General features: G+C 42.2%; 1 pseudogene; it reads left to right on the top strand.

Moving 5' to 3' along the window:
* The first annotated feature begins 1,442 nt into the window (after nucleotides 1–1,442).
* The window catches only part of LOC120042726, a 278,307-nt pseudogene continuing 267,943 nt past the window's right edge, over nucleotides 1,443–11,806 (top strand).

Here is an 11,806-nt window from a genome sequence, read left to right as displayed (position 1 = left end):
TTTAAACTCGTCGAGCTGACCCTGGGTGAACTGCAAACTGTTCTTCAGGTCCTGGACCTCTCCATACTGTTATTAGTTGACTCCACCAGTATTTGGACAAAACACTTGTAGCTATTTTATTGTTGTTGTAACAACTGCTTGTAGAACTCTTTGTGTTTGTTGACAAGATCCTTTAACTATGATAGAGAGACACCACTGTCCTCAACGGTACTCCCACCGGATAGGATAGCTGCTACGCCAAACAGATCCTCAGACACAGCCTTGGTCGGCAGGATCACTGGACAGATACTAGCGGTCCCAGCAATGCCAACCGCATCGCGGGATCCAAACTCAAAAAGGTAGCTAACTAGCAACCAAACTTTTAAAAAACAACAAACAGAGCTCTAACTCTTTCCGCGTTCATCAGGAAGTGACGACCAGAAGTGATGAGTAAGGAAAAAGTGATGAGGGGAAAAAAAAGGAAAAAGTGATGAGGGGGAAAAAAAGGAAAAAGTGATGAGGGGGATGGGGAGCTAAAAACAGGAGATTAAACATTGTCTGTCAGATTCTGGGTTAGCCAAAGCTAACCAGCCGAAACCCTCAAAACACGATGTCAACAGCAGAATTATATCTGAGAAATACTTACCTTACTCCAGAAATACATAATATTAAAGTGCAATTTACCTCTGATCGCATCTGGCTAAGAACCCACTAACAAACAAATCCTCAGGAGTGAAGACGTGTGCTTCACTTCAACAGCTGTGGTGGAGATACAGGGTTTGACTGACAACTTTGAGAGCCACCTACATGTTTTGATGACAAGCTATTTCGAATACATTTAATTGGTCAGGGGGTTGTGAGATGTTCATAAAGACGCAAAGTGGAACCAATAGTATATTTTTATGTAAATAAAAATCCCTTAAGTGTCCCAAAGTAGGTGTGCTGATCTAGGATCAGGTCCTCCCTGTCCATTCATTATGATCTAAAAGGCAATACTGATCCTAGATTTGAGGTTGGGTTGTTGGAGGACGATTTGGGTCACGAAGGATTTTCAATTACTCATTTGGGTCTTGAGCTGAAAAAGTTTATGAACCCCTGGCCTAATTTCATTGGAATGGTTGTATTCATGTATTAATAGCCTACTAAGCCTAACAAATGTTTCAAAGGCTACTGGTTTGGCTAAATAGGCTATAAAAACATCATGAATTACAACAAGTTTAATTAAATAATTTTGCAATCTTTAAACCTGGAAATTGGATACCTACTCCAGGTAAACTGATTAGCTAGAATATATAAGAAATTGCTTCCATTAGGTTTCATTAGAAATTCGTCATTAGGTCCTTATAAAGTCAAGCGTTGTCATTTCAGCACCACGCCCTAAACACCTGATAATGTATTTGTCCTGTCAGAGCCTCGTCTGTCCTTCCGTGACTTCAGGAAATAGCACGCTGACCCCCCGCCTCCCCCTATTGTTGATCCACCCTGCCGGGAACAGCCAACCGTTCTGACCGAAACGTTTATCGAAGTTGCGGAATCCTTTTGTATTCCAACATTTATCGCCACTCGTATGCTGTGACTTTCAATAGTTTAGCAAACATCCATAAAAGTATCGAAGCTATAACTCTCGAGGGAGTGACGTTGGTTGGGAAAGAGGAAACTTTTTAATCCCTGGACGAATTCCCGATTGCATTCCACCATTTTGAGGCGTTTTTTTTGAGCTGGAAAAGTTTTCAAGTGTATTGTCTTTCGGTAAGTTTACACTGTGATTACGTTTGTTTTTGTTGCAAAAGTAGCTGTTTGTCTATTTGTTTTAGTACGTTACATTTACTATTTGTCACCATTTAATTTGAATTGTTTTCAACGTAATATGAAACTAAATTGTACGAGTCTCGCTAGTATTGTGTTAGCAAACATTAGCTAGCGAATACCTAACGTTAGCCAGGTGTAACTAACGTTAGTTAAATAACAAACAGTGATAAATACTGTAGTAGATAACTAGTTATAAACTTTAAAGTTTGTCAGTAAATTAACTATTCGTTGCTAATTTCAACAATCATAGCAGTAACGTTAACTGTTTGAAGTTGCGTGGGATTTCGATGTGGCCACTTGTTAGCTAGCTAACCAAGTTAGCCAAAGGCAACCAACTCGCCGCCAACTACAAGTGTTTGTCATATTGCAAAACCAGCTCCGATGTAAAGCCAAACTATAAATTAATCGACAGGACATAACATTAGTTGGTAAGGTAGTTAAGTGAAAATGTTTTAGTTGGTTAACTAGCGTGAACTTCCTGACGTTCCCAACGTCCCAGTTGAAATGCAGCCAGAGGGAGGAATTGGGCCACCGCCCTCCCCACCCGCACTTCCATTGTTATCCGTGCATGAATGATGCTCCTAACCTGATCTGCCGAAAAGTGTAAAAAAAATAATCATTTCCCACGTATTTTTTTATATTGAATAATAGCTAACGCTCAATCACTTTACTGCTGTCGTCCCCGTGTCCTCGACTAGATACTGTACCTCACAGCAACCCAATATATGTTCTCTCAATCTGACAGTTTATCCAATCATATTGTATATCCAATCATTTCTATAAATAGGCCCACCAGAAACTAATTCTCATAACCCTACCATTTATCACTATCTAACTTTATGTAGTCCTAGCTAGCTAGTTGACTTGCATAGATTCGGTTTTAGATAAAAATGTTTTTCCTTGACTGGCATTGGCCTAAATTCCGCCATTGTTATACGAATTCCCTCCTACCCCACCCTGGTAAACCCAATTGAACTGACCAGCCTACCCTCTCCACCCCTCTCCAATAAGTTTCAGCCCACATCCAAAATAGCACCTTATTCTTTATATATAGGGTGTCCATCCACTCTGAGTGAGTGAATATGTGCTTTGGTGTTGAAATGTCACTTCCTTATGCTATAAAATAAATTTTACCTAGACAAATATGATTATTCATGTTCTGAATTGTTCATTGGTGCCTTTCTCCAACATATCATTAACATTATATCCCAACAAATGTGTTGCCTAATACATCCGATAATAAGCACCCAGCTCCGTTCACATAGTGGTGCAGGTTTCTCATAACAAATTGAGGATTTTACATTTTGTGGTGGGTGTCAGTTGTTTACGCGGGTTGCAAAAAGTGAAATTAGCATGACACGAGCTGAGTTAAATGTAAAAGGCTTTGAATGTAAAAGGCTTTGAATGTAAAAGGCTTTGAATGTAAAAGGCTTTGAATGTAAAAGGCTTTGAATGTAAAAGGCTTTGTGCTCTGTTGACATGTCAGAGATTAACGTTTTTGTGAAGAAATCTATGAAAATAACCAGATTTTGGAATTGGTATGAAAAGCGTATACTCAGATATGATAATGCTGATGGATATTCGTGTCTCAGTGGAAATCCATCAGGAGTCGTCGTACATTTTTTCACCCAGACAGAGATAAAAAACCAGTAGAAATATCTTGCTTAGTTTTGTAAATGCTGATCTAATATCCTTGTTATTTCTGCTCGGCATCAGACTCATTTTGTGCTTCAGTTGCACTTCTCCATTCGCATGTGAATTCATGGATGAGAATTCACAAATGGGGATTTCTATCAGCAGTCTGACAGTGTAGCAAACTTTTTCTCTGGTAAAAAATGCAAGATTAAACTTAAAGCAAAACATTAGGAAATGTTCCTGGTTACATCTTCTATGATAAACATTAGAAATGTAGCCTAATGGCAATGCATCGTTTTTGCAAAAAAAAATACCTTGCTTTTTCACTTATAAGCTCATTTACTTGTGTGGCTGCTAGCCAGATGGCGTATTACTTCTGTTGTCATCTGATGAAAATTAAGCCATTTTCTACTGAATGTGTTGCACTAATGAAAACTATAGTTGCACGTACCTGATCACACTATTGAACAAAACATAACTGACTTTCAATATAAAACGCTGGTGAAATGGGTTAAAAAAATAATAAAAAAAATTGATCTGCATTTTGAAAAGGTAGATTTCTGAACTCAAAACGTGACGCCTGTCCATCCTTACCTCTAGTGTTTTATGTCCTGTGGATTGGAGAAGAAAGAGGTTAAGTTCAACAGGAGAGTGAGCCTGTCAGTTAACCAGTAGCCTTAATTCTTGCACAGAATCCAGCCTAGCTGACTCAATTTTCCAAATTTGACAGCTTCCCCCCCCCCTCTGGCCTCCATTGATGTAGTCACCCCGACTATAGCCATTCTACAAGGGTAATACCTCCAATAACTTTTGAACGGTAGGGAAATGAGGGTTGGACCATTTGGTTTTCTTAAATGATTATATTTACAATTATAAACTGGGTGGTTTGTGCCCTGAATGCTGATTGGCTGACAGCCGGGGTATATCAGACCGTATACCACGGGTATGACAAAATGTTAAATTTTTACTGCTCTAATTACGTTGGTAACCAGTTTATAATATCAGTAAGGAACCTCAGGGATTTGTGGTATATGGCCAATATACCACGGCTTAAGGGCTGTATCCAGTCATTTCTCGTTGGGTCGTGTGTAAGAACAGTCCTTAGCTGTGGTATATTGGCCATATGCACCCCCCTGGCCTTATTGCTTAATTAACATATTATTTTATCCATTGGTCAAAGGATGCTTTTTTGTTTGATTGGACACCCTACTAGATGGGGCCCTGGTCAGAAAGTAGTGCACTATGTAGGTAATAGGGTTACATTTGAGACAGCCCCCTCAGTGTATTGAGAGACAGCCCCCTCAGTGTATTGAGAGACAGCCCCCTCAGTGTATTGAGAGACAGCCCCCTCAGTGTATTGAGAGACAGCCCCCTCAGTGTATTGAGAGACAGCCCCCTCAGTGTATTGAGAGACAGCCCCCTCAGTGTATTGAGAGACAGCCCCCTCAGTGTATTGAGAGACAGCCCCCTCAGTGTATTGAGAGACAGCCCCCTCAGTGTATTGAGAGACAGCCCCCTCAGTTTAGACCAGGCAGGCAGACAGGGTCCTGGGTCCATCCCTGCTCAGCCCTCGGGGCATCCTGATTATCCCTGCCTGCCACTCAGTGCGTTAAGGCTAATCGATACAAGGCCTGTCGCTGCATGAAAAGGAAAATCGAATAAGGGCCAATATGTTACTCTGCTCCACTTATGGCTGTCTGTCTAACAATGATGGAGTGAGACCTGTCTCCTCTGATGAGGGAGCATCCATATTTAAAATGGTGTCTGTCCCAATTGTCACGACGACACCATGGGTTCTTCTCAATGGCATCCTTTTCCCCATACGTACATGCACACACACACATACACACTACTTTTGCCCGGCACACTGTGTGCCCTGGTCAAAGCAGTGTATTACATAGGGAATAGGGTGTCGAGACTTTTTAATTTTTTTTTCTTTTCTGTTTGTTGCCAGGGTTGCAGCAGGGTTTCCCAAATCAGTGTAGCATGAATTGGTTCAATAAACACATTTTTTCAATGGGTTTCACAGCTTTTCTTTTTATTCCATGCCGTTTAAGGCCTTATGGTGATTGTGTGTAGGTAGGTAGCCCTTATCTAGGCTAGATGGCCCAATACTGTTCTATGCTGCACACGGGTCAGAGGTCAGTTGAAATGTAGTGTACCTCCAGGGTGAAAGTGTGCTTTGTTGTTGTCATGGTGTGTGGCTTAACCCCCCCCCCCCCCCATCTGATGAATGACCCAGCCAAGCCCCAGGCATCCATTTTGTCATAATCTCACCATCTCTCTCTCTTCTCCTTCTCAGATACGGAGTGAACATGACAGCCATAAACACGGCCAACATAAACTTCAAATGGGATCCAAAGAGCCTGGAGATCCGTACCCTGGCTGTGGAGAGGCTGCTGGAGCCCTTGGTCACACAGGTCAGAATACATATATTTTAACAATCCATCATGGATCCAAACTCATCCCTTGGCTTTTTTCCACATTTTGTTACAGCCTTATTCTAAAATGGATTAAAAACACTTTCCCTCATCAATCTACACACAATACCCCACAATGACAAAGTGAAAACAGGTTTTTCCAAATTCTTTGCACATTTATAATAAGTAAAAAAAACACAATACCAGTCAAGTTTAGACACCTACTTCTTAATTGTTACTATTTTCTACATTGTAGAAAAATAGTGAAGACATCAAAACTATAAAGTTACATATGGAATCATGTAGTAACCAAAAAAGTGTTAAACCAATCAAAATATATTTTCTATTTGAGATTCTTCAAAGTAGCCACCCACCCATCTCAGTTGGATTGAGGTCGGGTGATTGTGGAGACCTGGTCATCTGATGCAGCACTCCATCACTCTCCTTCTTGGTCAAATAGCTCTTACACAGCCTGGAGGTGTGTTGGGTCATTGTCCTGTTGAAAAACACATGATAGTCCCACTAAGTGCAAACCAGATGCAATGTCGTATCGCTGCAAAATGTTGTGGTAGCCATGCTGCTTAAGTGTGCCTTGAATTCTAAATAAATCACTAACAGTATCACCAGCAAAGCACCCCCAAATCTCAAATTTGGACTCATCAGACCAAAGGATAGAGTTCCACCGGTCTAATGTCCATTGCTCGTGTTTCCTGGCCCAAGCAATTACCCTTCTCCTTATTGGTGTCCTTTAGTGGTGGTTTCTTTGCAGCAATTTGACCATGAAGGCCTGATTTCACAGTTTCCTCTGAACACTTGATGTTGACATGTGTATTACTTGAACTCTGTAAAGCATTTATTTGGGCTGCAATCTGAGGCTGGTAACTCTAATGAATTTATCATCTGCAGCAGAGGTAACGCTGGGTCTTCCTTTCCTGTGACGTTCAAAGTTCTTGAAATGTTCCGCATTGACTGACCTAAATGCCTTTAATAATGGACTGCCGTTTCTCTTTGCTTATTTGAGCTGATCTTGCCGTAATATGGACTTGGTCTTTTATCAAATAGGGCTATCTTCTATATACCAGCCATACCTTGTCACAACACAACTGATTGGCTCTAACACTTTTAAGAAGGAAAGAAATTCCACAAATTAAGTGAAGGCACACCTGTTAATTGAAATGCATTCCAGGTGACTTGCTTGAGAGAATGCCAAGTGTGCAAAGCTGTCATCGAGGCAAAGGTTGGCTACAAAATCTAAATTATGTTTTGTTTAACACTTTCTTTGGTTACTACATGATTCGGCAGGTAGCCTAGTAGTTAGAGCGTTGGGCCAGTAGCCGAAAGGTTGCTGGATCGAATCACTGAGCTGACAAGGTACAAATTTGCCGTTTTGCATCTTTAGCAAGGCAGTTAACCCACTGTTCCTCAGGCGCCGATGACATGGATGTCAATTAAGGCATTCCCCCCCCCCCCCCCCCCCCGCACCTCTGATTCAGAGTGGTTTGGTTAAACACATTTCAGTTGAATGCTTTGTTGTACAACTGACTAGGTATCCCACTTTCCCATGTGTTATTCCATAGTTTTGATGTCATCACTTTTTTTCTGCAATGTAGAAAATAGTAAAAATAAAGGACACCTTGAATGCGTGTGAATGTCCCGACCTTTGACTGGTACTGTAATTATTCAGACCATTTGCCATGAGACGTGAAAATCAGCTCTGGTGCATCCTGCTTCCATTGATCATCCTTGAGATGTTTCTACAACTTGATTGGAGTTCACCTGTGGTACATTCAATTGATTGGACATGATTTGGAAAGGCACACAACTGTAAATAAGGTCCCACAGTTGACAGTGCATGTCAGAGCTAAAACCGAGCCATGAGGTCAAAGGAATTGTCTGTAGAACTCCAAGACAGGATTGTGTCGAGGCACAGATCTGGGGAAGGGTACCAAAAAATGTCTGCAGCATTGAAGGTCCCCAAGAACATATTGGCCTCCGTCATTCTTAAATGGAAGAAGTTTGGAACCACCATGAGTCTTCCTAGAACTGGCCCGCCTTGCCAAATTGAGCCATCGGGGGAGAAGGGTCTTGGTCAGGGAAGTGACCAAGAACCTGAGTTCCTCTGTGGAGATGGGAGAACCTTCCAGAAGGTTAACCATCTCTGCAGTACTCCACCAATCAGGCCTTTATGGTAGAGTGGCCAGACGGAAGCCACTCCTCAGTAAAAGGAACATGGCAGGCCGATTGGAGGAAACCAGACACCGCTCATCAGCTGGCCAATACCATCCCTACGGTGAAGCATGGTGTTGGCAGCATCATGCTGTGGGGATGTTTTTCATTGGCAGGGACTGGGAGACTAGTCGAGATCAAGAAAAAGCTGCACGGAGCAAAGTACAGAGAGATCCTTGATGAAAACCTGCTCCAGAGCACTCAGGACCTCAGACTGGGGCGAAGGTTCACCTTCCAACAGGACAACGACACCAATCACACAGCCAAGACAACACACAAGTGGCTCTGAATGTCCTTGAGTTGCCCAGCCATAGCCCGGACTTGAACCTGATCGAACATCTCTAGAGACCTGAAAATAGCTATGCAGCGACACTCCCCATCCAACCTGACAGAGCTTGAGAGGATCTGCAGAGAAGAATGGGAGAAACTCCCCAAATACAGGTGTGCCAAGTTTGTAGCGTCGTACCCAAGAAGACTTGGCTGTAATCGCTGCCAAAGGTGCTTCAACAACGTACTGAGTAAAGAGTCTGAATACTTATGTAAATGTGATATTTCTGTTTTTGTTCAATACATTTCTAAAATAAAGTTTTTGCTTTGTCGTTACGAGATATTTGTGTGTAGATTGATGAAAAGAACAACAATTGAATCCATTTTAGAATAAGACTGTAACAAAATGTGGAATAAGTTAAGTGTTCTGAATATTTTCTGAATGTACATTTAGTTAAATTTGATAAATTACGTTGTCAATGCTATAGGCCTCCTGGAAGCATTTATTTATTTTTTTAGAACTGGTGGTCATGCATTTGATTTGTTTTGATTAGTTCCTTGGTTTCTAGCCCTAACGGCTTGAATGGCACTAGCTACTTCTGCTGTTTTAGTATGGAATCAAAGACGAGGCAAGATATGGCTGAAGGTTTGACATCTTTTACTGCAGAGTCAGTCTGACGTTGGTGCATTTGACCTCTCCCCTCTCTCTCGTCCTGCTCCTAAAGGTCACGACCCTGGTGAACTCCAGCAACAAGGGTCCGTCCAATAAGAAGAAGGGTCGCTCTAAGAAGGCCCATGTATTGGCTGCCTCGGTGGAAACCGCGACGTTGAACTTCCTGGATAAAGGAGAGAAGATCGCCAAGGAGAGCCAGTTTCTCAAGGACGAGCTCACTGCTGCTGTGGAGGATGTCCGAAAGCAAGGTACTGTTGAGCTACTATTGGCCTTGTTGAGCTACTAGAGGTACTGTTGAGCTACTAGATATGTAATTTGGCCTTGTATTTCTGCCTCTTGAGTTCAAGAGAACATATTTATTCAGTTGGGGGCTGTCGGATTCTCCCCTCTGAATTCATTCAAACTGCTTCCTGGCATTGAACCGTTGCTCTCTGCTCTTTCATATCTTCCATTCTACTCTGCCCTGCAGTCTTTCAATCTCTTGCCCGTATTGAGGGGAAAGTGTGTGTGTCTGCGCGCCAGGGTTTCTCTGGATCAAAAAGGGGGTTAAGTGGGTGGGCGTGGCAGGGTTTGAGTCGTTACGGCTGACATTTCAAGAATTTGAGGCCCCCCAACGTGTGCAGAGATTGGCTTAAAAATGCAACAATTTGCTGCAATTTTACACTTTTCTATGGAGCCAAGATACATTTTTGCAGTTTTAAAGCTAATTTCCTGAAATTATTCACATTTTGCCATGCAGCTGAGAGAAAATGTTGCAGACTACAAAGATAAAATCTGCTATTCTACCTTCTGGAGCTGACTATTGTTTTTGTAGTTTTAAAGGTCGCCCAAGCATTTCAAAGGCAGAAAAATTCCTGTTGTGTTAGCTCAGTCTAGAGGGCTGTGTAGAGGCTTCGCAGTCTTATGCATCATCACCCCAATCTTTTAACTCTGCAGCTACTAGGAGTAATGAGATTTAACAGAGTGATTTCCCTCTCTGTCCCTCCTGGTGGAGGGAGGCGAGGAGTCAGGTTAATGGAGAGGTTTAACCCTGTCAAGATGCTCAGCTCCTCATTTCTCAATCGCTTGTTTTGCCATGAATGTTTTAAAAACCTGTTGATATTGATGCCTATTGAATGAGACAATGTTTTGTAGGGAGGAGAGGGATCTCACCCACTATCTTCTCTCTCATCCCCCTTTTCTTCCTATTTACATACAGAGTATCTGTATCCCAATTTGCCCAGGCTGAAAATATTGATTTTCTGCACATGTGCAGTTTTGTTTTTAAAGTTACTGATTTTCCACTCTGTTGCCTGTATTAGCTGCTGTGCTGAGTGCTCCACTCTGTTGCCTGTATTAGCTGCTGTGCTGAGGGCTCCACTCTGTTGCCTGTATTAGCTGCTGTGCTGAGGGCTCCACTCTGTTGCCTGTATTAGCTGCTGTGATGAGGGCTCCACTCTGTTGCCTGTATTAGCTGCTGTGATGAGGGCTCCACTCTGTTGCCTGTATTAGCTGCTGTGCTGAGGGCTCCACTCTGTTGCCTGTATTAGCTGCTGTGCTGAGGGCTCCACTCTGTTGCCTGTATTAGCTGCTGTGATGAGGGCTCCACTCTGTTGCCTGTATTAGCTGCTGTGCTGAGGGCTCCACTCTGTTGCCTGTATTAGCTGCTGAGTTACTTCCAGCTATTTACTCACGCCACGATATCAGCATATACAGTGGCTTGCAAAAGTATTCACCCCCCTTGGCATTTTGCCTTACAACCTGGAATTAAAGTAGATTTTCGTATCATTTGATTTACCCAATATGCCTACCACTTTGAAGATGCTAAATATTTTTTATTGTGAAACAAGACACACAACTTGAGCGTGCATCACTATTCACCCCCCCCCCAAGTCAATACATTGCAGAGCCATCTTTTGCAGCAATTACAGCTGCAAGTCTCTTGGGGTATGTTTCTATAAGCTTGGCACATCTAGCCACTGGGATTTTTGCCCATTCTTCAAGGTAAAACTGCTCCAGCTCCTTCAAGTTGGATGGGTTCCGCTGGTGTACAGCAATCTTTAAGTCATACCACAGATTCTCAATTGGATTGAGGTCTGGGCTTTGACTAGGCCATTCCAAGACTTTTAAATGTTTCCCCTTAAACCACTCGAGTGTTGCTTTAGCAGTATGCTTAGGGTCATTGTCCTGCTGGAAGGTGAACCTCCGTCCCAGTCTCAACTCTGGAAGACTGAAACAGGTTTCCCTCAAGAATTTCCCTGCGTGTGTATGCATACAGGTGGACTAATTATGTGACTTCTGAAGGTAATTGGTTGCACCAGATCTTATTTAGGGGTTTCATAGCAAAGGGGGTGAATACATACACACACCTCTTTCCCATTTTATTTTTTGAAATATTTTTTTTGAAAGCAGTCATTTTTTTCTTTTCACTTAACCAATTTTGATTTTGTGTATGTCCATTACATGAAATTAAAATTAAAACCAGTTTTAATTACAGGTTGTAATGCAACAGAATAGGAAAAACACCAAGGGAGATGAATACTTTTGCAAAGCACTGTATGGCATAAGTATGGAACCGGGCGACGCTAAACAAACTTGCCCATTTGTCAAGACTGTTTCTCCACCGGTCCGGATATGAGTTCGACCTGACTAGAACGTTTGTCTGCCCAGAGATGGAACACAAGACACAGACACGCTGTCTAATTAGTCTAATTAGTGATTGAATGTATTTTTTCTCTTCATCATCATCATCATCATTGCAGACGGTGGTTAAACTGTGCAGGAGGCAGCAAAAAGGGGGTAGATTTTGGCATTGATG

Source organism: Salvelinus namaycush, unplaced genomic scaffold, assembly GCF_016432855.1.
Source record: "Salvelinus namaycush isolate Seneca unplaced genomic scaffold, SaNama_1.0 Scaffold76, whole genome shotgun sequence".
Taxonomy (NCBI): Eukaryota; Metazoa; Chordata; class Actinopteri; order Salmoniformes; family Salmonidae; genus Salvelinus; species Salvelinus namaycush.
Note: the sequence above shows the minus strand (reverse complement) of the source record. Positions and strands in the feature narration are given on the sequence as shown.